This window comes from Oenanthe melanoleuca, chromosome Z (assembly GCF_029582105.1).
Source record: "Oenanthe melanoleuca isolate GR-GAL-2019-014 chromosome Z, OMel1.0, whole genome shotgun sequence".
NCBI classification, from domain to species: Eukaryota; Metazoa; Chordata; class Aves; order Passeriformes; family Muscicapidae; genus Oenanthe; species Oenanthe melanoleuca.
In genome coordinates, this window is record NC_079362.1 from 33,301,686 (window position 1) to 33,327,905 (window position 26,220).

Here is a 26,220-nt window from a genome sequence, read left to right on the forward strand (position 1 = left end):
TTCTCTACCTGTTTGAGATTGTCAGCTCAATTTCCAGCCCTTTTTTCCTAAATTCTTAGCTGCTCTGTGTATATATAGCAGATTTCATTTAAATTTAATGCCAAAAAAAAAAAATCACATCACATTCTTCTTCTGTCCATTGCATGCTACCAGAAGACAACATTCATCTAGTGGTTTTGGAGGAGACAGCTTAATTCCAAATAAGGAGGATGTTTTTTGCAGCTTAGGTGTTACACCAAGTATCAGGCTATGTAGAGTTTAAATGCAGAGGACTTTGCTACTGAATTTACCACAGACAATAGAATTTAAAAATGACACTTTTTGGAAGGCAAATATAGAAGACATGTAGTCCAACCCCTACACAAAGCATGGACTCCAGATTCAAACAGCATGCTCCAAGCCTTTTATGGTGAAGTCTTGGGAATCTCCAAGAATGGGGACTCTCTCAGCCCCTTTTCTATCACTAGAGGGAGATTTCCAGATTTTTAAAGGGCTTGGATGGCTTGGACCCCTTCCTTTTTCTTGCTCTTTTGTCTGTTCTATCTCTTGTCCACCTATCTCTTCCTATTTGTACAAGGCTTGTCATTCAAAGGAAAGCACCCTTAATAATAATAACAATAAAGTCCTAAAAACATTTTTAGGTGATTTTGTAAATCTTCATGATTGCTTGACTACAATAATTTCAACACTAAACTGCGTCCAACAGTGTCCAACCAGGAGACTTAGAGAGGTTGTGAACCAATGAATGGAGGTGAAAAAAAGACATTCATTGGCCAAGCTTTATGAACAGCCTTAATCAATATATCACCTACTTGGTATTACTAGACTGTTGCTTTTCTTGTCTGAATTTTTCTGCCATATAGTGCATGCAGTCTCAAACTGTTCTTAGTAGAGAGGAACCACAACAAACATTAACAAAATCAATCATTGTGCAAAGAAGAGCTTAAGATGTAATCACAATCCATCTTGAAGTTTGATTAAGTGCTCTAACAACTTGAGTAAGAAAAAAAAAAAAGCCAGAAATAGAGTGCTGCTCTAGACAAGTACAGGATGAACTACCAGTAAGCTAAAAGGAAGAATAGGATAGTGCATTGCATTTCAGACTTTAAATACCCAAGACCTGCTTTGAAACTGATTCTTTCCCAAACAATGGGGGTCTACTTGTCTGAGGCTGTTGACATTTCTGTTTGCTTGTTTTGTTTGTTTGCTTTCCACAAAAGACCTGGTAGAAATATAATCCCAGAGTTTTAGTTCGTATCCACTCACTAACTGCTAAAGGCATCACCCTGAATTCTCTCCATACTCAACTTCCCATCTTTCGGAGATTTTAAATTTTTTTAAAATCACTTCCAGATTCAAGCACAGATTGCTTAAGTGAGAGCTTCAATTTAACAGTGAGTCTCCTGTTGATCTCAACATCATGATCACATGATCACATGTCTTCATGCTTACTGACAGACAGAACTGCTCACAGGCTTGATACAGCTGACAAACCATCTGGTTTGATGCACTGCCCAGGATATAAATATTTCCAAACAATAGTTTACAGAAGTGGCCATCGGACTGCAGGAACTGTGGGACTTAAACGAATCATCAGAACACTATAAGGCAGACAAACACAGTGTGACTCACTCAAGAATTTGAATATGTATGGTTTGGAGAAATTCTTTGTTTAGGAGTCATAGATTAGTGCATTGTGAATTTTCCATTGATCACTGTGCAGCATAAAAACAGAATACAGCATAATTTATGACAACGTTATTAGTCACTTTTACAGTTTCTGAGCAAGATTTTTACTAATATATTCAAGTATATTAATAAAAAGCTTTATTTACATATATACATATACCTATGCATATATATATATGTATATAAAAGGTAGACTTTTAGGAGAATCGTGGAAAATTTTAGCACTGGTCTGAGGACAATGCATCTAGAAAACACAGTGTTAATCCCCTCACTGTACAGTAGAGTGTCAGTGCTATATACTACATTTCCATGAATGAGAGTATACAAATTTTATAGCTCTAATAGTTTTAAACCAGTACTCTCTTATCCTCACATACTCTCTTTGAAGTGCAGGGGTATTAGAGACTTCTTCCTCTTTTTGCCTTCTGGTGTCCTCTGCATTTGCCATCATGTCCTCTCAAATTATGCAGCTGATACAGTTGCCCACTTCAAATCACTATCCCCATCCCCAGCTACCTTCTCTGTAATGCTGGGCCAAAGCTTGTTGGGATCAGGAAAATCACCTGGAAGAGGAGTACCTTTCAGGAACAGTGAAGAGCAGAGGTAATTTTTCATGTGCTCTTGTGTAATGAACTTGTTTCCCCTCCTACAATTCCATAAGAAGTATCTTCACCGAACACACATGTCAAGAGCATGGGCCACTGGGGACTGGGATCACAAGTGATGGACAGCTTTATGTACATGTATAATGAGAGAGAACTGTGCATGGTCTTGTCTTCCCCCTTGCAGGTGCTCCTGCAGAGAATCAAATTGACAGCAGCAAAATTACCTCAAGCACCTCAAAACTGAAAGCAAGGTCTCTTCACTGTCCTAACACAGATCAGTGTTCCTACACAAATCTGAGACTGGCAGCTCTTGTCTCTAACTGTGAAAATAACAATTCAATGAAGATCCTTGTCTGAGGCATGACTTCCAGTCTCTCTAGGCAGATGAAGCTTTCTTGGTAGACAGTTTCCTCTGAACAGCAACCAGCTCAAAAAGTCTCTTCTGCTGGTAAAATTCCCTTGTATTGGCCCTCACATATCAGAATCCTTGTGTATTTCAGAAGAAGCTACATTTATCTAATGCTATTTAGGAAGACACCAAAAACTTGCATGCTACTCCAACCAGAGGGAGCTAGGGCTAACAAATGTCTCTCTCTCTCTGTTCTGGAAGCCCTCTGCAGAATTCTTGTAGCTTCTACATGCACATAAACCAATACCACTTCAAAGAGTCCCCCAGTTGCAAATTGACTCACAGTTGGAACTGATGTTGACGTCCGTCTGTGTTGGTGCCAGGCTGTACTGAACTGGCCCTTCAGATGTGGCCCTTCCTGATAGTAAATGGCAGAAGACAAAGAAGGAAGGGAAGGGGAGAAGACAGAAAGACAGGGGAGAAAAAAGGGAATGTTTAGATAAACTCACTGAACAGATATGCAGATACCATCTATTGGTTTTTAACACAATCTCTTACTGTAAATTCCTCCCCCCTTCAACATACATACTTTTTCATGCACACCAACACACCTCCCAGCCAAAATCTGGATAAAATGGGTGCCTATAGAGTTCTTCAAAAGTATCTAATTTACTTTGTCTGAGTGTCAGTCCACTGGAACTTCCTTTAACAGGTGTCATTAAAGAGGATGGAAGAGATGCAAGCTGCAGAACAGATTATGTTATTGCTCCAAGTATGTGTGGGACTTCACTGACAGGTCAGATCTTTACAGATCAGACTCTTGAAGATCAGACTGTCAAGACTGAGTTTATTTATATTTTTTATTTCTATTCTATTTTATTATATATATCTAATTTATTCTATAAATTATTCTATTATTTATACATTGTTTCTGTAAGGACAGATGCATACGATAAGACCTGGATGTCAAACCTGCTGTCTTGTTCATTAATAGACATTGGATGCAGCAGAAAAAAACCTGTATCTTTGCAGTGTTTCTTGTTATGAATAACTTTACCCTCCAAAAAGTGCAATTCAAATCCTCTCTGGAATTTGGTCAGCAAGGGCTTGTTATTAATCTGACATGTGTCTCCTTTCCCGATAGCATTTGTGTATTTGCTATGGAGGGTACCTCTGCAGAAGGTGCAGAGGTACAGGCATCAGACAGCTCTAGTGTTCTTCATTCCAGATGTGCTGTGTAAGTGAGGTACCAAAGGTGAAGTTCTGACAGCCTCTCAGTTTGAAAGCATTTGAGTCCACATATTTTGACATTTGAGCTAATACCCACTATATTTTCAATCTAGTTCTCCACTTTTTGGTTCTTACTGCCTTCTCTGAAGTGTTGATGTAGGACCATTTGGTATCTATGTGCTATATTGTGAGCAACTCAAGGAATTTGAAAGGGTCATGGAGTTTTTAACAAATGAAGTTTCTGTGCTGCTGCTGCAGTATAGTGAAAGCATGAGCACCAATGGCACTTGCCATGTAAACAGAGGATTTTACCAGTGAGGAAGAAAGGATCTTGGCCTTGTCCTTCAGCCCAGCTACTATGGCAACAGCGAGAGAGAGTCCAAATGTCATGCTATAAATAAGCACTTTCTTTATTGAGTTCTAATCTCCTTTCCTTATTAGTTCTCATAGAATCTGACTGGGTCATATACACTACTTAATAATGAAGATGGATGATAAAAGTGAGAGTAGGTTAAGATTAGATATTAGGAAGTATCTCTTTACTTTAATAGAGGTAACACACTGGAACAGGTTGCCCAGAGAAACTGTGGATCCCCTATCCCTGGAAGTATTTAAGGCCAGGCTGGATGGGATCCTGACCAAGCTGGTCTAGTGGAAGGTATCCCTGTTTATGGCAGGGGAGCTGTATATTAATGATCTTTGAATTCACTTCCAACCAGAAATATTCTTTGATTCTATGCAACAGTATTCACATTACTTACAGGATCTTTCAAAAAGGACATGTAGAATTAAGCCTCATTTGAGAAAGCTTTAGAATGCACACATAAGCATTACACCACCTAGAAACACTCATTATACTAGTTGAATAGCAATTAATGCTAAGTTATTGCTGGCAGACTTTCACCTATTTATATAAATGCAGAGGAATAGTGCTGAAGTAATTTGTATCTAGAAAGTGAAAAGACTGAGGGAGAATTTCACTTGTATAATCTCTACCTTGCAGCAGAATCAGCTAAAGCAAGATAGGGGAACTTCACCAAGTTCTGGTGTAATTTGAAGCTTTAATGTACTATTCTACAGTTACTTTGACTGAAGACCTCAGTTACTTTGGAGCTTTCATACACTTATTTGTATGTTGCTGTTTATTTATATGTCTGCCTGCAAAAACTTTTAACTAAAAATCACCAACAGTACAAATGCATTCAGGATCACTAAAAGAATAAGCAAAAAAAAAAAAATAAAAGGAATTTGGTCATGAACCCTTCTTTCCTTGCTGTTTTACATGTGACGAGAGCCCACATTCTCTCAATGAGAGGGAAGTGAGGTGATGAAACACTGGCCTATTGTTTTTTCAACGATCACATTCTATTCAAAAGTGCTTTTTATTCAGTGTTATTTTCCTTGTTTTTCCAAAACAGCCTTCTCAAATGTATTAAAAAACATCATGCTACCTACCTAGGCTTCATTTGTTCCATGTTTTTCTAAGAAACTACTTCAAAGGTGTTCTTATTGATTATAAAGTTTTTTCCCAGAACTTGCCCACGTCTATTCCAAGCCCTTTTGATCTCCAGCCTCTATTTCAGCACAATAGCTTTGATTTCTCTAATTGCGTATTATTTAGCACTCATCCTTCACAGATTGCTTACCCCCTCCTTTTCATCCCTTTGCTTCTTTATAAAGGTATTTTAAATGTTCAACATTTTTCACTAACTCACTACTTCTGTAATTAATTCTTTATTTCTTGAAGCATTTTTTTAAGTGTTAAAACTGAAAATTTCAAATACAAGGCTTGTAGAAGCCCAAATGCTGGGTTAACACACTTCGCCACCATATTTTTCTGTGTGTCTCTTGAAGGTTTGCATCTTCAAAGCAAGAAATAAAAAGACAAAAGTGGTGGTTCTTTTAAGGTATGAACACATATCCTATCTTTTCAGTGCTGCTGAAAAATGCTTACTACTAATCATTTGTCAAAACTCCTCTTTGGACTTTGTGAATAGCTTTTCCCTTTTTTTTAGGGAAACTGTGAACTATTTCAGAAATCCTGAAGCAATACTACATACTGAAATACGTTTATATGGTTCACAAAACCACTTCCAGTTAAAACTGCATTTATAATTTCAGCAGTGCTATGATTTTCTTTCCTTTTCTTAGCACACTTATTTACAGCTTAGCCTTTTTATATAAAGGAAAAGTAGAGAACCACTGATCTATAGAAACAATGAAAAGTTCAGACAAAAAGAAAGCTTTCATAGTTGTGCATAAAAGCCTGAAAACTTGATCCCTTCCTGCTCAGAATCCAGACTATTAAAATCAATAAACTTATATTTCTTTATGCTAGGTAATGATTTTTAAGGCAGAGTTAAGAAGAGGAGGTTAACAGGGACCTACTGCTCTCTTCATCAACCACATGGCAGGGGAAAGAAAAGATGGAGACAGACTCTTCTCAGAGATGCACAGAGAAAGGTTTAGAGCCATCAGGTGAAAGATGCAACACAGAACGCTATCGTGAGAACTTAGGATTTTTTTTTCCCCAAAGAGAAAGACTGCCACTGTAGAGAAGTCTTAGGGATGCTATGAATACTCCATTCTTGGAGCTTGTAAAAAAAAAGCTGGTCATTGTGTAGAGCACTAGCTGGAGTAGTGCTAGTTTTGAGGAGGGGGATGCAGGTTCAACCTCTACACGTCCTTCCAACCTGCCTAGTTTTATGAATCGTGACAGAGGTATTTAGTAAAACTAAATGTCAGTATTTATCTGCCATACATTTGAGAGAATAACCATTGACAGGGGCTATGATGCCTTCAAGAGAGATACTTGCCACCAGATTAAAAAAAAAAAAAGCAAATTTAGTTGCCTATTACAGTCTCTGTCTGGTTTCACATGAAATGCTCTGTATAATTCAACCAGAGATAGCTGAAGGGAACAGTGCAAAATGCAAGATAGAGTCATGGGGGAATCAAAGCAGCAAAAAAAGATGCTGTGTTTGCACAGATACAAAAGTCAAGATAAAGGACATAAAGAGAAATTGTAGTCCCTAAAATCTCTTTCAGTGAATAACTTTCTGCTCAAGATATGAAACATGAGTTACTTACTTCAATTTTTAAAAGATGGAAGTGTAGCTTACACAGTGCTAGATGTGTAAATCTGGCCCCTGAAAATTAGCAGGCTACTGGGCATCCTGGAAATGTACATCCAGCAGCAAAATAATGGTGTTTGTTTCCAACAGAGAAGCAAGCTTCCTCAGCCCTTTTTGACAAAAAGCCAGAATTCGTCATTTCACCTTCAGCCTCCCAAATTTGCACCATGGCCAAGAGAGAGCAGCCAGGGCAATACAAGGAGCAAGGAACTCCCTCCAGAACAGACACAAAGCCCAGTTAGGAAACAAACACCATCAGCTGATTTCTTCTTACAAATTCCTTATCCACCAAGTGGTCCATCTACCAAATCCATGTCTCTTCAGCATAGAGACAAGGCTACTTTGTGGGACAGGGCCAAATGCTTTGAATAGATCAAGGTAGATGGCGTCAGTCACTCTTTTCTTATCCACTACTTCTGTAATGCCATCATAGAAGGCCACCAAATTTCTGAGGCATCATTTGCCTTTAGTGAAGACACTTTTTCTGTCACCAGCCATATTATTACTTTCCATGCATTTCAGCAGAGTTTCTAGGAGGATCTGCTCCATAATCTTGCCAGACACAAAGCCAAGAATGACCACCCTGTAGGTCTTCCCTTTTCCTCTTTCTAAAGATGGACATTAGGTTTCCCCTTTTCCAGTCAGCGGGAACTTCATCAAACTGCCACAACTTATCAAATATGATAGTGGCATAGCCACTTTCTCCCACAGTTCCCTTTGGATTCATGGAGGCATCTCATTAGAATCATCAGACTTATGCACATTTAGGTTCTGAGCACCTCACCCTTTTCCATGATCCAGTTAATCAGGTCTCCTATTCCCTTCTGGAGAGGCCCACGTTTTTCCCTAGTCTTCCTTAAATCACTGATCTATGTATGGAAGCTTTTCTTGTTGCCCTCAACATCCCCAACCAGCTTTAATTTAATCAGGTCTTTAGCTTTCCTAACCTGATCCCTGGTGGTTCAGACAATACCTCTGCACTCCTCCCAAACCACTGTCTCTGCCTCCACCCTCTGTGTGCTTCCTTTTTGTGTTAGAGTTTGTCCAGGAGCCCCTCATTCATCTGCATAGGTCTCCTGCTGTTTCTGCCTAACTTTCTCCTTATTGGGATGCATCACTCCTGAGCTTGGAAAAGGTGATCCTTGAATATCTTTCTTTGGCCTCCCATCTTTTAAGGGAGTAATCCCATGGTATTCAACTAAGCAAATCTCTGAGGAGGCCAAAATCTGCTGTCCTGAAGTCCAGGGTAGTGAGCTTGCTGTGTGCCTTCCTCACTGCCCTGAGGATCTGAAACTCCACATTTTATGGTCACTGCAGCCCAGGCTGCCCTTGAGCTTTACATCCTCCTCCTTTTCTCTGTGTTGGTGAGACCAAAATCCAGCATAGCACCTTTCTTTCTTCATACCACTTGAAGAATAAAGGTATCATCACCGCATTCCAGGAACCTCCTGGACTGCTTGTGCTCTTCTGTGTGGTCCCTGAAAAAGATATTGACATGGCTGAAGCCCCCAGGGGGACCAGGGCCTGTGAGCACAAAGCTGCTTCTAAAACTGTCACCCAGGGTGCCTTTCTGGTTGGGTACCTGTAGCAGAACCTCACTACAACGTCATCTATTATATCCTGCAGGGAGCTGCACTCAGAAACCAATGCACCAAGTCAGAGGAACTCTGACTGACTCTGAAGTTCTGGCTTTCCTTATGAGATGTCTCCAAAGTAGAGTGGATTTTTGTGTAATTTTGTTCTTTGTAAGTGCCAGACGGAGCATTGTTGTGTTCATCTTGAAAATTAGAATTAAAAAGATTGTCAAATAAGTGGAATGGGATCAGGTCCTTAGTTCACTTAAGAAACCACAGAGATAGGCAGTTCCTGGTATTTGCCAGCCAGAGCTCAAAAAGAATTATTTGGTACACTAGCCAGCCTACTCCCTATGTGCATTTTCTTTGCAGTTTATGTATGCAGCCTAGTAAGACTGTATGTGTGAATGACTTCTGGTGCACCAAAACTAAAGTGTTCTCTGCAAGTGTTTTCTTCCTGTGGGGTATAAACTCATAACAGACAGTAATTCTAGTACCTGTGTCATGTCTCTGATCCATCTTTACAAAGAGGTGTGAACACCAGGAAACACCACGCCTTTGGGTTAAGAAAGTAAGGCAGCTGAGGAATTCTATGATGTCTAAGAAAAGATAAGCATCACAGGGAAATGAACAGAGACAATTTTTTTCAGTCAAGTAATAAAGTGCTGACAGGCTTCTAAGCACATGTCTCTGGCTCAGGAGTCTCACAGCCACTCCTTTACAAAAATTCAGGCAATGGTTATGAAGATGCACTAAGACCTTGACCTATTCTTTGTTTTGTTGTACAGGGCACATGGCTTAGTGGACACTGATTTCATCTGTTATGACAGTTTTCTGTGTGACTTCATAAGGTTTCTGGATGTGATGATATTTAGGATCAGGGTAATTACACTCAGTAATTTCAAAGAAAAAACAAGTATGTGAAATGGAAGTCAATTGACAGTCACCTGCTTTGGCATGACTATTCATCTCCAGAGACTGAGGCTTCAAGATATCTTGCTGATAATCACATCTTATCTTTGTTCTTACTTGGTGAATGGACACAAACAGTAATGTACAATCACCAGGGGCTGTGAGAGAGGAAGACTGCGTCTCTCAACTGTCTGGAGAGATAGGAGTCAAGAAGCAGGGAGGAGCTTGCAGGAAGCTAAGAAAAAATCCCAGTTTATTGATATAGGCTTGTTTGCGTCATGGTTATGCGACAGAAAGACGAGATTGATTTCTAGAGTCATGAAAAAAGTCATGCAAAAACAGTCACTCTGTGGTTTTGTTTAACAACAAAAGGGTCAGCCTAGGGAATATTAATGAAACAGTAGCAAAGAACACTTACACAGTGGCTACTATATGTAAGAAAAATAACTAATATTTAATGCACTTACCAAAACATTATTATAATTCTAGGACAATACTTTGAACACAGTTTTTCAAAGTAACCAGTGACTGCACTGACTTTTGTGGTGGGAGACAGCCTGGGTTATTTAAAGCTAGGTTTGCACAGAGTGCTAAGTCCACGCACTCTGAAGACTCACCCACATTCTTTTAAAATCTTTCTAAACGCATGCTTGTAAACAGAGAAACTTGAACTCATAGCCCACGTGAAAAAGTGGTTTAGATATCCTTCAAGTCTTGCTTTTCTACAGATTCCTACATCCCAACCACCATCTGTGCTTTCAAAACAGCTACTGTCTGTCCTCAAAAAACCCCCACCAGCTATGCCCTCATCAAACCCCTGCCACTTCTCTCCATCCTCACCTTCCACTGCACTGAAGTGATCACATTTAATTCTGTTCATATATACCCCTTCTCCTTGACCAATCCATTTACCTCCCCACTACAAAGCAACCTTACCCAAGTAATAACTCCAGTGTAACACTGCAGTGTTCTTCTCTTTTGTTTAGCATGCAAACAATGAAATTTTTCAAATATTTAATGAAAAACACTGCTTTCAAATCACTTTTTAAGCTTTAGCTACAAAACTAAAATTTTATATATTCTCTGGATATTCTTACACACACCCATACTGCAAATGAATTTCAACTTTCCTCTATGAACAAAGTTTATGGGGTTGCATTTGTTATATTATTGTATCAAATGGAAATAAAGAATTTGAAGTTATAAAGCTAATTGGAAATTGCGACTTGAATGGGATGATTTCTAGTATAACATTTTTAAAGTACTCTTTTTCCATCTGTTCATCTTCACACTACAGCTACCAAAATCTGCAGGACCAACTACATTCTGCCCATACTTTTTTATTAGTCCTTTCCCAATTGCATGTGCCTCACACAATTTGCCTGCTGTTTACTTGCTCATATAATGAATAAAGTTATTACCATTCAGTACAAATAACAAAAAATTGAACTAATTTCAGCCTCTAAATTATTTAAAGGCCAGATGAAACAGAAGAACATGTTCTAGTTTAATTGCTTCTTGGATTGTAAAGTTAGAAAAGGTCCTGTTTTCACGGACAGGGTACTGAAAAACATCAGGTAATTTTTTTTAAAAAGTGCTTTTTACAAGATTTTTCTCATTTTAATTGCAAACTAGTGGTACACTGTTCATGCTTTATTGTTGAAAACTCTCTCAGAATAACTGTGCAGCTTGGGAAGATTAGTTGAGCTTTTTTAAGTATAAAGATGTAGGATTCAATGCAATTCTATCTGCAGTCTGGACAGCCTAAAGTACAACATAAAGTGAGGCAAAAGTGTCTACGAACACAAGGTAACTCCAGTGTTATGCATTTTTCTCCACTGCTATTATAAGTTACATGCTGCTGAGTAGTTTTGGGAAACTTTTTTTTTGCCTGGCTGAAATCTGGTCAGAGCTCAAAGCAGCTGTACCTGCGCAGGCAGCAGGCTACAGCAACAGCCTGTCAGCCTCACTCATTTTGGTGGATGCATTTCCAGACCATTTTTCATACAGCTTCTTAGCTTATAAAGAGGAGAGCTGAGCAGCTACTAAAATGAGAGGAAAAAAAAAAAAAAGAAAACTAAAAGAACCACTTTTTGCCAGTGTGCCATCACTGCTAAATTCCAATAACTCACTTCAGAACAACAGATAGTTAAAAACTAAATCAGCTGTTATTAAACTGTGACATAATCAAAGTCAATACACTACGTACAGCACCCATCCTGATGGCCTATGTGTAGCTCCATAAACTCTTCCCATTGGAGAAGTAGGGAAATACGTGTGGCTTGTATATATTCCTCAGAAGTTTCTACACATGGGAATATTTTTAAAGGCCTTTAGATATGCAGGGATGAAGCACGGATTAGAGCTGACAGTCAGACTTAGTATTTTTAATCAGAATTAGTATTATAAAAATAGCCCAGAAATCCATAGGAGAAGGATTATGGCATGTCAAATAACCTGTAATATTCCCTATGAAGCAGAGTCATTCATGCTTTTTTCACCTATACGAAAGCTAATTTGCGCATGCCAAGATTATTCACATTTTGCTGTGATACATAATAACTCCTATCAGAGGAAGTGTTTGTAGTTCACAAATATTAATTAATTAAGTTCCAGAACTCTCTGAAAGATAAGAAAGAAGGTTTCAGTTATCTCAAAGACCAAAAGCTTTAAGGCACCTGATGTTTGGGATGAGAAGAACATAGCCCAGGAGCTCCTCTTCTCTGTCCTTTATTCTGACAATTTGCTACATTTTCCAAATTTGCCGACATGTGGGTGGAAAAGGCCTTTTTTCTGGGAGAGCTTCAAGCACTCCCTGAAGCTTCCCTTCACCAGAGCTGAACACCTCTAGCAGGAAACAGCAGAGCATGTTTAGCTGATTGAAAGTGTAGGTTCAAAAGTGAGCGGAGAGCTGAGTGAACATCCTCTCAGAGGCGCAGGTTGGGAGTTTGGCCTCACCAAACTGCTGCAGAGGCAGAACACACAGATGTAGAAGGGTGATATTAAGCAGTGATAGGAATTTGCTATGATTAGAGGGAGTAGGGGGTATGTAGCAAATTCATTTTCATTTGGAGTCAAAACAAAGCCTGGGTATCTTCCCAGCAAACTTACTTCATGAGCATCATCAGTTGTGGCCTGAATAAAGAGCAATAATTCCTGTAATTCTGGATTTGTTGAATGAAGTAAGGAGGGTGCATCACTGCAGGGATTGAATGGGATAGTCACAAGTCCCTCTTTCCAGCTGTAGGACAGATGCATTTTAGGCACTTAATTCCTAAGGGCAGGCGTGTGTGAATTAAATTGCAAGCATGCATGGTGACTGTTTGCTAGGAAGAAAGAAGTACTTTACAATAAAGTTTGAAATATTTAGCTGATTGGATTAAGTATGTCAGAAGTCCAGTGATGCAATCATGGACTGCTCTGAAATAATTCCTCCTGATCCTGGTGCTCAAATCCTCCCATGCATGGAAAGCAAGGCACTGCTTGTACTTCCAGTGCTTGCTTTTTTGTCTTCACCAAACACAGGCTTCACTTCACCATCTAAGCAGTGAAGCCCTTCAGGAGAAAGCCAGATCCCGACTGAGCAGGCTTCTTTGTCTCTGCTTACTTCCTTTCCCTATAACTCTTCTCTGGGTGAAGGAAGAAAACAAAGGCCTCTTTGCCCTTTTCTTGGTTAGAATCTGGCTTCATCTCAAGTAGCAGCTAACCAGTGTCATGGATATAAACACATTGTCTGAATAGCCTTTGTTACAGAGTTAGGAAAGAAAGACATTTCAGTAACTTCTCTAAATTATGTTAGTATTTGTAATTCAAGATAATCTTTCAACTTTTCTTCTTGCCCCAGTAAAAAACACCAGAATCTAGAGCCATCTCCAAGCCTTCTGTAGCCTTCAAAATAAAATTAATGCCCTGATTTCTCGGCACTGCGTTCAGACAATAAAGTCCAAATGGAAAACTCTGAACAGTGGTATTTGCATTCCTGGCTTCAGTTATAACAACTTTGCCCTATATAAAAAAAGATTTAAGGGCTTTAGGAATGGGATATGTGATGCACATGATTTACTTCTGGTAGGCATCTGCACATTCATCAACATTAAATGTTTTGGTGAACATTTGATGCTGAAGCTATGCTCCTAGTTGTGTGCATCTTTTTGATATTATGAACAAATGTCTCTGTATGAGGACATGTAAAACAGGCAAAAGACTGATAAAAGAAGACAACTGTTCTGCTTCTCTTTTGCAAGTGCAAGTATAGCTAGTTTATTCCCTGACTTTTAAGTGGGTTCCTAAGGTTTAATAGGATGATTTATTGTGGGGTGTTGACCTTGTTTGAATGCTAGATGCCCACAAAATCTGCTCTATCACCTCCCTCTGTAACTGGATGAGGGAGAGAAAATATAACAAAAAGTTCATGAACTGGGATAAGGACAAGGAAAGATCACTTTTTGATTCCCATCATGGGCAAAACAGACACAGCTTGAGGATATTAACTGAATTTATTACTAACTAAAATTAGAGAAAGATAATGACAAGTAAAACAAATCTCAAAAACACCTTCCCCCCTCTTTTCCCTCCTCCCCAGCTCTACCTTCTTCCCCAGCAATGCAGGGAGACACAGAATGGGGATTATGGTGAGCTCATCACACCCTGTTTCTCCCACTATTCATGGAGAGGAGTCATTCCCCTGCTCCAGTGTAGGATCCCTCACACAGGAAATAATTCTCCAGGAATTTCTCCTGCATGAGTCCTTCTCAAGGGTTACAGTTCTTCATGAACTGCTGTGGATCTCTTTTCACAAGGTGCAGCCCTTCCAGTGTGGGTCCCCCACAGGGTCACAAGTCCTATTAGAAACCTACTCCAGCATGGGATCTTCTCTCCATAGGTCTGCAGGTCCTTGCCAGCACCCTGGTCCAGCCCAGGACCTCATAGGGCCACAGCCTCCTCTGAGGCATCCACCCACCTGCTTTGGTGTGGGGCACCTCCAGGGATGTGGGTGGATCTCTGCATCCCCTGTGGATCCCTATGGGCTATGGGTGGATCTCTGCATCCCCCATGGATCCCCATGGGCTGTGGGTGGATCTCTGCATCCCCTGTGGATCCCTATGGGCTGTGGGTGGATCTCTGCCTCCCCATGGACCTCCATGGCTGCAGGGGCATAGCTGCTCCTCCATGGGCTGTGGGTGGGTCTCTGCATCCCCATGGACTTCCATGGCTGCAGGGGCATAGCTGCTTCTCCATGGGCTGCTGCACCAGGGTCTGCAGGGGAATCTCAACTCTGACACCTGAGGCACCTCCTGTTCCTCTCTCTGCACTGACCTTAGTATCTGCAGAGTTGTTCCTCTCACATACTTGTACTCCTCACTTCTCGGAGCATAATTACATCTGCACAATAACTTTCCTTCTAAAATCTGTTACCACAGAGGCATTAGCACCACCTCTGACTGGCTCGGCCTTGGCCAGCAGGGAGTCCCTCCTGGAGCTGTCCTACACTGGAAATACTGTTTGCTTTCACTGCTTCTGTAACAGTGCAGTGACCCACTTTAGTTTTGCATGGAGTTTAAAAAGATAAAGTTGTATTGAATTTGTACCTTAAAATTCCAGGTTTCTATAGAAACTATATCTTTAGAAAGCAAATTAGGAAGCTTCCAGAAAAGATCCTGCCAGGTACAACAATACCCTTCTGAAGATCTATTTTTCTTATTCTTCTTTATTTTTCATTGCAAATTTGTTTCATGCATGTTTTTGCAAAAAATAACGGACACTAAATCTGACCTCTTAGGTATTTCATCCTTAAAATAAAGTAGTTCTTTGAGTTTGGTGAACAGTGACCTTAGTTTAGACCTTAATTCAACGAAAAACTCAATGATTCTTTGTATGCTAACATCACCAAATTCATAAAAATAACTACAGGTACTAGTTAAGACTTTCTGATCCCACAGATAAAAGGACCATTGCACAATGGAGGGCCAAAACACACAGCTTTCCAGTTGAAATGGGAGTTGCACCTCAAGGACTTGGCTCTCTGACCAGCAGTACATGTTCAATGGTGTTACTGCAAGGCTGTTTGGCATTATAGTCATCACAGTCAATGTGGGATGGTGTACAGTCAGTTAGGCATCAGGAGAATTTGCCTCCATTCATCCAAAAAGCACTCATACAGCTAATATTCCATTAGAAATATATCCCTGGGTAACAACAAATATTTTAGCTGCAATAAAAATCTATCACCTGCATATCTCAAGAGGCCCTTCAAGCACCAAATAGATAGCTTTGAGCTGTAATGATAAATAATGGGTTTCCTTTCCCTGCTTTACAAATGATGGGATCAAACTGTACATTATAGGCTACAAAACCAGCTATGCTAATTCACATCAGCTCTGCAGACAGTTCAGACTGTGTAAGAAAGCACTCCTTGCTGAGGCATAGTTCTCATTAAACACTGGTGTTACGGGAACTGCTGTATTCTACATAAGGTAGGCAGCTATCAAATACCCAGTCCAAAAGAAAAATCCACCCTCTTGGTTTTACAGTCCATTCAGGGTCTGCAAGTCCCAAGTTAAGAGTTTCTGCAGTGAAAAAGATATTTCACTGAAGTGCAGAAATTAAAGGCTTCATTCTGTATGGATTTCAACACTATATTATTATCTCATGTGCCAAATGTGCACTCTCTAGAGTTAGTCATCATAATGCCTCCTGCTTAGATCACAAAGTTTGATAAAGGCTAATACTAATACCTTAGTCCTTCCATACTAGGACCCATCTGATCATTTTCATTAAACCTGGAGAAATAAAAAAATTTGGAGATCACAATCCTGCCTCAAATTTTACCTGAACTTCATCAACAGTCTTAAAATTTACTTGGAAAAACAAAGGCATGATACCAAAACTTACTGACTGAAGCATCCACCTACACATAGCCTTTGAATCTTCCTTATCTTTGGAAACCAGAGTAAAAAAAATATGCTTATAATATTAATAATTAAAAAGAAGGATCTTCAAAATTTACATAGCCTTTTCTCAACTTGGTGTAATTTTTGCAGTTTGCAGAGAATCTCAGCTGAGAATGTACCCTTTCCTGAACTTTTTTATCTGCTGTCTAACACTGGCTATTAAATGAAGGAATACTCAGCAGAAAATGAAGAAGTTTTGATTGGTAAACACTATGCTGTTTGGCAGCTAATATATATATACACACATGTAAATACATCCCATATAAATTCAAAAAACCTCCAACTACTGATCCACTTGGACATAGACCCCAAGCATTGTGCCAGCCAGGTGCTCTACCATAAGTACGAGTAGAACAGAGCAAATATTGAAACTCAGAAATGTTACCTTGGGCTTTGATGGAAGGGAGTGACAGACTTTAAGTGCATTTAAACACACACATCCCCTTAATCCTTCCTCTTGGCTTTGATTTCTATTAATTAGTCTTTGAGAGTCTGAAATTACATAGCTGATCTGCAGAAGACAGGTAGGCAATAAAAAGTTTATGGAACTAACTTGTGATTAAAGGTCTTGTCTAATCCAGTTATTGAGACAAGGTGGAAAAATGGCAAGGGATAAATAAGGAAGTGGAAAGAATTAGAAAGATGTAATTTCAATTTTTTTTTTCACTGTAGAGCTTAAAATGATAAAACCCAGAGACCTCAGGCATGAGGTAATTTTCCCCAGCATCCTACTTTCTAAAAATATCTTCTAGCTCTCTTCTTTTTCCCTCTGTTTTAAAGGACTGATGTCAGAGCCTTCATTTATGTCAACAGCTGCTCTGCCTCTGTTTTGCTTCACTTTCCTACCTGTGACAGCAGATGCCACGGCTCTGCAAAAAGCACAGTCACAGGGCTGTGCCAAGAACTTCCTCTGGGGTGTCTGAGGGAGGAGACCAAGGAAGAAACTCCACAATAGTACAGTCAGGCAGAAGGAAAAAAAGCAGAAGGGAAGCCCTGACCAAACCCAAAACTTGTACTTTCCATGCATTTGCATTTTCTATGCTACAAAAGCGTACAATGTGTGGGACATTCTCAAATACTACAAGGTCTAAAAGCAAAGTGTAGATAACATAAATGAAAGGCTGATCCTTTTTTGGGGACTGTGGTATAGGTTGAACATCTTCTGGGACCCCATTTCTCATTATGCACTTGTTACTCCATGTGAATATTTACGTTTCATGGTCAAGTAGCAGTCACTTTATTTATGAAACACTGTGCATTCACCAGGGCCTTTTCCAAGATGTGTTTTACAGGAGGTAAGTCTGTCCTTACCAAAATACAGTGCTGAAGAAGTATCTCACAAACAAAGTATAGCGTTTCTGTGTATAACTGCTAGGCATCTCATACAGAGACCCTGTAAGGTCTTAGTATGACATTGAGGTGAAAAATTTAAATTGAAACTGAAAGATTAATAATGAAACACTGTAAGCTGGGACATGTGGTCTCCTAATTCCACTTGCAACTTTTGGAATCCCCATTTAAATATATTCCATGGCTGGCTAATTTTGATAACAAGTGTATTTTCATTCTTCCAGTGAACACAAATTTTCTGCGTGTGTTGTTTTCTAAAAGAAGAGGTGGATCTATGCCTGGAAAACATACATAGAAAAGACCTTCTTGAAGGTATCAGAGAAGGGCTATAGGAAATATTGGTGGAAATAATAAATGTTTTATCAGAAATATACTAACAGGATTCGTTAGCCATTTGGAAGTCATCATTCACATACGACTTTTCATCCTCTCATAAATACAAATCAAAAGACCAAGCCCATATCGTTACTCTTATTTTACATGGGCTTTGGTTGGCAAGGAATCCTTCTGGTTGCTTTTTAAACAAATACTATTTTAAAAGGTAAACAGCAATTGAACTGACCCTAGCACTGAGGAGAGTGTAAGATTGTCAAAATATAAATCTGCTCAAACACTATTTGTACACCTGCAAAGCCAAGGCAGACACACTTGACCTTACATGGAGCCTAAAGGTACAACTAGTAATCAATAAGTTGAAATCTGGAAGATGGCTGCAAGCTGAAGATTTCATATCTTATCCTTATGCACCACAAGTGAAATCTTTCTGCACACCACAGTCCAGTGAGTTTGAACTTCTCCTCAGAAGCAACTTTTTAACTCACAGAAAATGGGATTGAACACACTCATGAAAAGTTATCTTTCTAAAGTTATCTTTTCTTTATCTATCCTTCAAAAAATTCTGCTTCCAGACTCCTTTACAAAGACTGGAGGAGGCATGCCTCATTCAAAACACAGACTCTCCTCTTATTCACAGATGGTCAGTCTATGGGACTGGGCTGTGCCTCTCTGGATGTCACATCCATCAGCTCCTGGAAGGCTTCACAAGGGCAGAGAGAAACTCTCCCTTGTGAAGGAATCAATACCAGCATCATTACTACAACAAGAAGGCTCTCCACAGCAGGAAAAAGAACATGGCTCCAAGCAACCTTCAACTACAAATTTAATTAGTTAATTTCATACTTTTTAATTGTGTCCATGCTGGAAACTATGAACACTTGATGATCTACAGAATATGAGAAAAGCAGACCTCAGAAAGAAACATTTGAACTAAAGTATAAATTATAACTTAGTATATAACAAAATAACTGTAAGTGCTTTTCCTCTCAACATTATGCTACCCGATGTGTAACTACACTGACTTGCAATGTAGTAACTCCACGAGTTAAGATCTGACTGCACAGACAAAATTATATAGAAAAGTAGTGAATACATGTCTTTGATATTGAACACATTGCTTTGATAGCCTTTTCTAACACTAAGGCTGCCTGATCCAGTGGGAAGGAGAAATTTTGAAGGAGGTGAATTTTCCATTTTTGGAGAAAGGCATAAGACGAATAAAAGCAAATTGAACAAACAACACAACAAGTGTAAATTGACCAACGCCTAAGTTTCAGCACTAAGCAAGAGCAAGAAAGGCTGAATCTCTATCACTGAAAGACTTCCATCTGAAGTGCCATCTCCTACTGTTCTAGACCCTGACTTCATGAAAGTTATGTGTTGTGCTGTTGTGTAACCAACAATAACCACTGTCAGAGAACTCATTGAATTAAATGATTTTGCAGAATGTTTCTTTCCAAATAAAATGCTATGAAGTAAATGAAAAATACTGGACCTTTGGAAGAATTATTTGCAAATTTATACATATTGGAACTATTAACAATTCTTAATTTTATACTTCGTAGATCTAAATAATTTACACCATATCTCAATTCTCACCTGGTGCAGCTGACTTTGAAGACATCCTATTGTAGTAGAAGAAATTATCTGAGAAATAAATACCTAATTCCCAACTGAAGCTCTGTATGAACTCTCCCAGTTCCTTCACAATAAAGGTCTAAGTAATTTTTGCTACATTTGATGAAATAATTATCTTCAATTTATCAATAGCCAGGACATAGTATCAGAATAATCATAAGCATTACATGAAGGATTTCTTTGTTTGCTTTTAAAGTGAACCTGTTTTGATCCATATTTTACCAAGGTGTGAGAATTAATGGGTAAAATTGCAATGGGTCTAAGGCACCTAGCAACTCTAAGCCCAGTTCTTTGCAAATAAAAAGGATTGTCCTGCAGCAAAGACAAAATAGGGTAAAAATATATACATTGCAAAGTCATATTTACGTAAAAGCAATAAAAGGAAGTCAGAAGTACTGCAATTTTAACTAGCATATCTGCTGAAAGCAAGCATACAAAAATGTAAATGCTAAAATGGACCACAAAACTCCTCTTGTTTTATCTCACTCAGTGACATGGTGCTGAAAAACATCTTGCTACAGAGACTGTAACAGGAGTTGTTTAGACTCAATATAGGGTACCTCTTTGGACTAAAAGTTAATTTTGTCAACAAAAATTTTATTGTAAAGAAATGTACTTCATTTCCTAGGACATCATTCATTTTATGTCCAAAGTGTAAACACTGTTTCATCTCACTAACTGCAGAATATTGTTCTTGAAAAAAATTCAATATAGTCTTACTGAGGGCAAAGATATAATTACTGAAAAGAAGGAAGAAAGCAAATAGGGTTTTTTTGCCACTACAATAGATGCATGTCCTTCTCTCACGCATTCCCTATTTGTGCCAAACAAGCCTGATGGTATCTAACTGATCTGCTTTTAGGCATTTCAGCAGCATTTAAGAAGTGCTGCTATTTTTTTCCAGGATTTTCCCACTGTTCTTTAATTTCAGTGTGTTTTCAGAGTTTCCCAATCACAAGCATCTGAGCATGGGGTGTCCTACATAACTCTTAGGGTGTCCAACCCTTGGGAAGAGGGTGTCTTACAATGCACCTATGCGACATTATTCCAGTTTCACAGTTACGTGAGGCTCCCAATCACTACTGAACCACCTTAAAGAAAAAGGATTTGAAAATACAGGACTTTCTGAAGTTCATCTTCTACTTAATCTCCTTAAAATGTGGGGTATCTCCAGGAAGGCAGAATAGCACAAATAAATGCTCAGGGTTTCTATTATACCTTTACTTTGACAACACCATCCAGCCTCAGACTATACAGAATGTAGGATTCACATAAGGATGATCTGAAGTGTTAGACCTTAAAGCCTATGCTTTACTGATTAACTGTAGTTTTCTCCATAAAGAGAAGAGTCTAGTAATATTATATGTTTTTTTGCTGCAGCATAAAATACCTATATACAAGGTAACCTAACAAGTTTGATACAGCTCTAAAAGCTGTAAAACCCATTTCCAGGTGATTTTATGCAAAATTATATTCAACTAACTGACCTATAACCATTTAAACATGTTATTCTTTTCTAAACACATACAGGGATCTGTAGTCCCAATGAGTATGAAGCAAGTATGATTTAGCTAAAAATATTAATGCTCCTTCCTCTGTAGCTGCCCAGAGTACCAATGACAAGCCTCAAACCCATGCTATTTTCATCTCACTTTCAATAAAATGCACCATCTTAAAGTCTGCTACACACTATGTCCTGCAGTTTCTGGATATTAATTAGCTTAAAGCAATGGCATTCAGCAAAAGAATGGAGTTTACCACAGACAAGTGATGGATTCTGCACCTGAGATGGGACAACTCTGAATGTATGGACAGACCAGGGAATGAGGCCCTGCAGAACAGTGCTGAGGAAAGCGACGTGGTGGTCACTGTCAAGGGCAATTGAATATGAGTGAGCAGCGCTCTGTCTGCCAGGAGGGCCAGCTTTATCCTGGTATGCATCAGGCATCACCAGCCAGGCAAGGGAGGAGGTTGTCCCCCTCTGCTCTGCACTGGGGCAGAATTCTTTGTGCAGTTTTGGGTGCCACAATATGAGAAGGACATAAGGCTATTAGCATCCAAATGAAGGTCACAAGGATGGTGGAGGGCCTTGAGGGGAAGCCTTTAAAAGAGCAGCTGAAGTCACTTGGTTTGGTCAGCCTGGAGATGATGAGACTGAAGGGAGAACTCATTACAGTTACAACTTCCTTTTGAGAAGAAGAGGAGCAGGCACTGATTTCTTCTCTGTGATGACCAGTGACAGGACCCAAGGAAATTCCCTGAAGAGTCATCGGAGGTTTGCGTTGCTTTTTTAGGAAAAGGTTATTCACCCTGAGGGTGGTTGGGCACTGGAACAGACTCTCCAGAGAAATGGTCACAGCACCAAGTGAATAATGTTCCCAGGCATATGGTGTGATTCTTGGGAATGTCCCATGCGGGGCAAGGAGCTGCAAATTGGATTCAATTACCCTTGTGAGTCCCTTCCAACTCAGAATATTATGGGATTCTGTTAAGATGAACCCCAGGGGTTTTTTTCCCCACTTACAGTTAAAGCAAATTGTCTTTCCAAAAAGTCTTGAGCAATGACACATGTACCATCTCTTGCTGTTCCACTGCCACTCCAATCACTTGATCAGGCTGGAAGTGATCCCAAAACTTTAATTTTCACCTTTAAAATGCCATTAAGTGAAATTCAAGCAGACTTTTCCTGTCTTCCATCCCTAAAATAAAAGCCTTCCAGCTCTGTTTAATGCAAGCACCTCCCAAAGCCTCTGTCAGGGTTTCTAGCTTTGATACTTATCTAACACTATCATGAAGTACATGTTCATGTTTAGAATTGCAGTGTTGTATAGCCCCTTTAGGGACTGGAAACAGTCCAAGAGGCTCAGATAGGATGCTGCTTTGTCGGAGATGATTTGTCTGATAAAGGTTTCTTCACAATTGGAGATGGCCTGTTTCTAATGTCTACACTACATGAGATATACCAACAGTAAGTGCATTTTGCAGATTCATCCACTCTATGCTTACATGTGTCACATAGGGACACTTGGCTGCACCACTGAAGTATAGCATTTATCTGATACATTCTTGCAATTCGCTGCAGGTTTAAAAGAAAACAGTCCTCTGGAATTCAGCAATAATACCGTAATTCACTGTTAACATTCACAGGAGATATCTCAGGAATCTGGTAATAGACATAAGCAAAGGCAGAACAGACACCATAAGCTTCAGTTAGATTACACTTGTCACACAGATGGGTGGGTTTAGCAGCTGAAAGGCTGAACAGCATCAGTTACAGTAGAAATACCACTTATGTCTTTACTGCCTGAGGTAGGAGCGCTGTTATACTTTTTTATACGGGTTGGATGTGTTGGGTCAATGTCAAAAAGTGACAGTGATGACAAATCACACAATCGTTTTGCTGCAAGATGGTCTTCTCAAATTGCAGTTTATTAAAATCATAGGCTCACAGAAGAGCGACAGGAAGCACCATAATCGGAAGAAAAAAGCATCTGTATTTCTATGGCAATTAGTAATATGATACTTATCATCTCTCCCACAAAGACATACATAGAATCTGGTGAGATCATCAAATCCAAACTGGATCTAATAAACATAACTTAAAGCTGGTGCGAACAAAGACCAACAATCCCAATTCTAATAACAACATTGAAATTTCCCATATGTGTGTATGTGTGTGTGTGTGTGTGTGTGTGTGTGTGTGTGTGTGTGTGTGTGTGTGTGTGTGTGTGTGTGAAATAAATACAAAATAATAAAACAAAAACATAAAAGGCAGATCATTTGAGACACCTCAAGAGCTCTGGGGAGAAAATACTTTTTACTTCAGTGAGTTGAATGTGCCCAGCTAGTCACTATCAGGAGCTCTCTACTGTGTAGGTAGTTGCTGTCCTCTTTTAAGATCAGTTCTGCTATATGCAGACTTAACATTTAAACATTAATAGATTCTGGACTGGAAATCTCTGTGCATCAGCAAGTGTGGACATTAACACAAATGTATCATTGAGACTCTACACAGTGGGCCAAAGCAGGTGAAGCCTTCATGTGTGAAACAAGACAAGATGTGTCTCATGGGTTTGAATGTTCTTTGTGTGCTACCTGCTTTGGGATTTCTCTGGAGAGTGGCAGAACAGAATAAATCACAAAGGTACAGGTCCTCAGACAAAAAAAGCCAACAACTAATGAATAGACCATTGAATATGCAGCTCTGTATTTCCTGCTTTCCAGTGAAAACACTGTTCCACTATGCACTTCGGGGGCCTACAAACATACATATGCTCTCTAATAGCTAAAGACAACACACAAAAAAGCCAAAGAGACACAGGTTAGACTTGTGTAAGCCAGAGAAAAAATTTATGGATCAATAAGCTTCATGCAGGCACACACTGGGAAATTGCCTATTGAGCATTATTCTGTGTGAACAAAAGGATCAGTTCGCCTTCCATTACACTATAAACATGGAGTCAATGCTGCCAATTTAGGCTGTTAATTGAAAATAGCTAATCTGTTTTTAATTCACAACCTGTTGTAGTCCAAATTAGCTTTGTGTAGATGTGTATTCAGGCAACCCTAACAAAGGCAAGCATATTCTGGAGTGGGTTTTTCCAAACATTCAGAGGCATCTGTGCAATGAAGCCAGCTGAGAGCTCAATGATCTTCAAAATAGGCACAAACAATACAGTCAATTTAGGGATGATCCAAAACTACTGAGTTGCCTGTGGCAGTCTGAAAACCACTGGCTGCCAAAGAAATCAACCTAAAATCGCAGCACTTATGATTTTATGATTATATCTCAAATGCTAGCAGAACTGTGATCCTTGGGCAGAGTTCCTTGGTGAGAAGCAAGATTAATCTTCAGCCTGGCTATCATTTTAGCCATGGAAAAAACAACCTGAAATACGCCTTGCAAAACTACCTAAAGCGGGCCCAATAATTACTGGCTCAGATTATTTATAAATAGCCAGGATCTGACCTTTTGGAAATACTGCTAGAATATGTACTGCATGAGGAATTGCATTTTTTTCTTTGATGTTGACAAGAATTTATGTCCTTAAAGGTAATTCTGGAAATAACTGCTACTACAACAACAGCATGATAAATAGCAAATATTTGTCTATACTGTAAAACCTACACAGCTAGGGGCCTGCAAAACACAGATAACTGACAAGTTATCTAACTTGTTAACTAACAAGGAGAATAAGCAATACAATGTAATTGCTGACATCAGCTATCTGAATTTGCAGAAGCAGTTCAAAAGGTTCCAAATCTCATTATTTGTATGAAAGATATATTAATGTAAAAAATTGCATTTCGTTCTGCTGTTGACTGCTGTTGATGGTGATCTACTGTTGAAAGCAAATGAGGTTTTGTTAAATTTACCAACTTGATGGGAAACTCAAATGTCTGAAATAATTTAAAACACTGAAGTCAGCATTGGCTACTTACATGATTTTATTGGGATCCATATGGCTTTGTTTTTGTTTGGTTGTTTTTTTTTTGTTTTGTTTTGTTTTGTTTTGTTTTGTTTTGTTTTGTTTTTTTCTTTTGTTTTTGTTTGGGGGTGTCTTGTTGTGTTTTTTAAATATAGTTGCATTTCCTTCTTTCATACAACTCCACGGCGTTGCTAACAATTTTTTTATTTTTTTTTTTGACAGTAAGTATCTAGCTTTTGCTGTTGTGCAGACACCCTTGCAAAAAGGAACCCATAAAAGTACACAGACCAAGAGGTAACTACAAAGGACCCAGATGAAAACCTGGGGGGTTTTCTATTTCTTTAAAGACGTTATTGATATTTTTAAAACCCATCACCAAATCAGACAAACAGTTCTGAGATTTCCGGTCACAAACTGCAAATCCTGGAAGCATGCAAAATGGAAATACAGAGGGAATTGCTCCTCTCATATCAGAATACACGAACTTCTAAGCAGGCCTGAAAAAAATGCTGGCCAAACCAGGACAGGGTAGGATTTTACAGAATAGAGTTGTCAGTGAAAATAGCCTTCTGAGGATGGGATGGATCATACACTCAAGGATTTGTCCATTTGGGAACTTTTTCTAGCACAGCTCTTCTGCACTAGCTTTGCTGTTCTCTACACATCAGAATCAAAGGTGAGTTAGCCAGAGTAACAACAGTCTGAATAAAGAATCAATTTTTTGTTAATTGGATGGAAACAAAATGTTTTAAATTCAAAGACTATATTAGACTTAATTTCTCCATATTCTCTCTCTTCACCAAGCAAACTGGGTTTGAGAAATCAGAAGTATAGCTTCAGGCCATTGCTTCCTGAGCTTTCCCTAGGGGAAAAGAGAAATGCAAAAAACACTGCAGCACTGATAGATGCAGCAGATCTGCTATACTAAAGAAAAAAAAAGCAAAAGTACAAAAAACCCCTACCACTCCTCCAAAAAACCAAAGCAAAATGAAACATAAAAAACCGAACACAAAAGCAAAAACCC

General features: G+C 39.1%; 1 protein-coding gene across 1 annotated transcript in view; it reads right to left on the reverse strand.

Moving 5' to 3' along the window:
- Nucleotides 1-26,220, reverse strand: part of NRG1 (neuregulin 1) — a 452,226-nt gene that overhangs the window by 286,420 nt on the left and 139,586 nt on the right. The window contains exon 2 of the mRNA XM_056514290.1: nt 2,987-3,061. The gene's annotated coding sequence lies outside the window, so the exon portion shown is untranslated. The remainder of the gene's footprint in view (nt 1-2,986; nt 3,062-26,220) is intronic.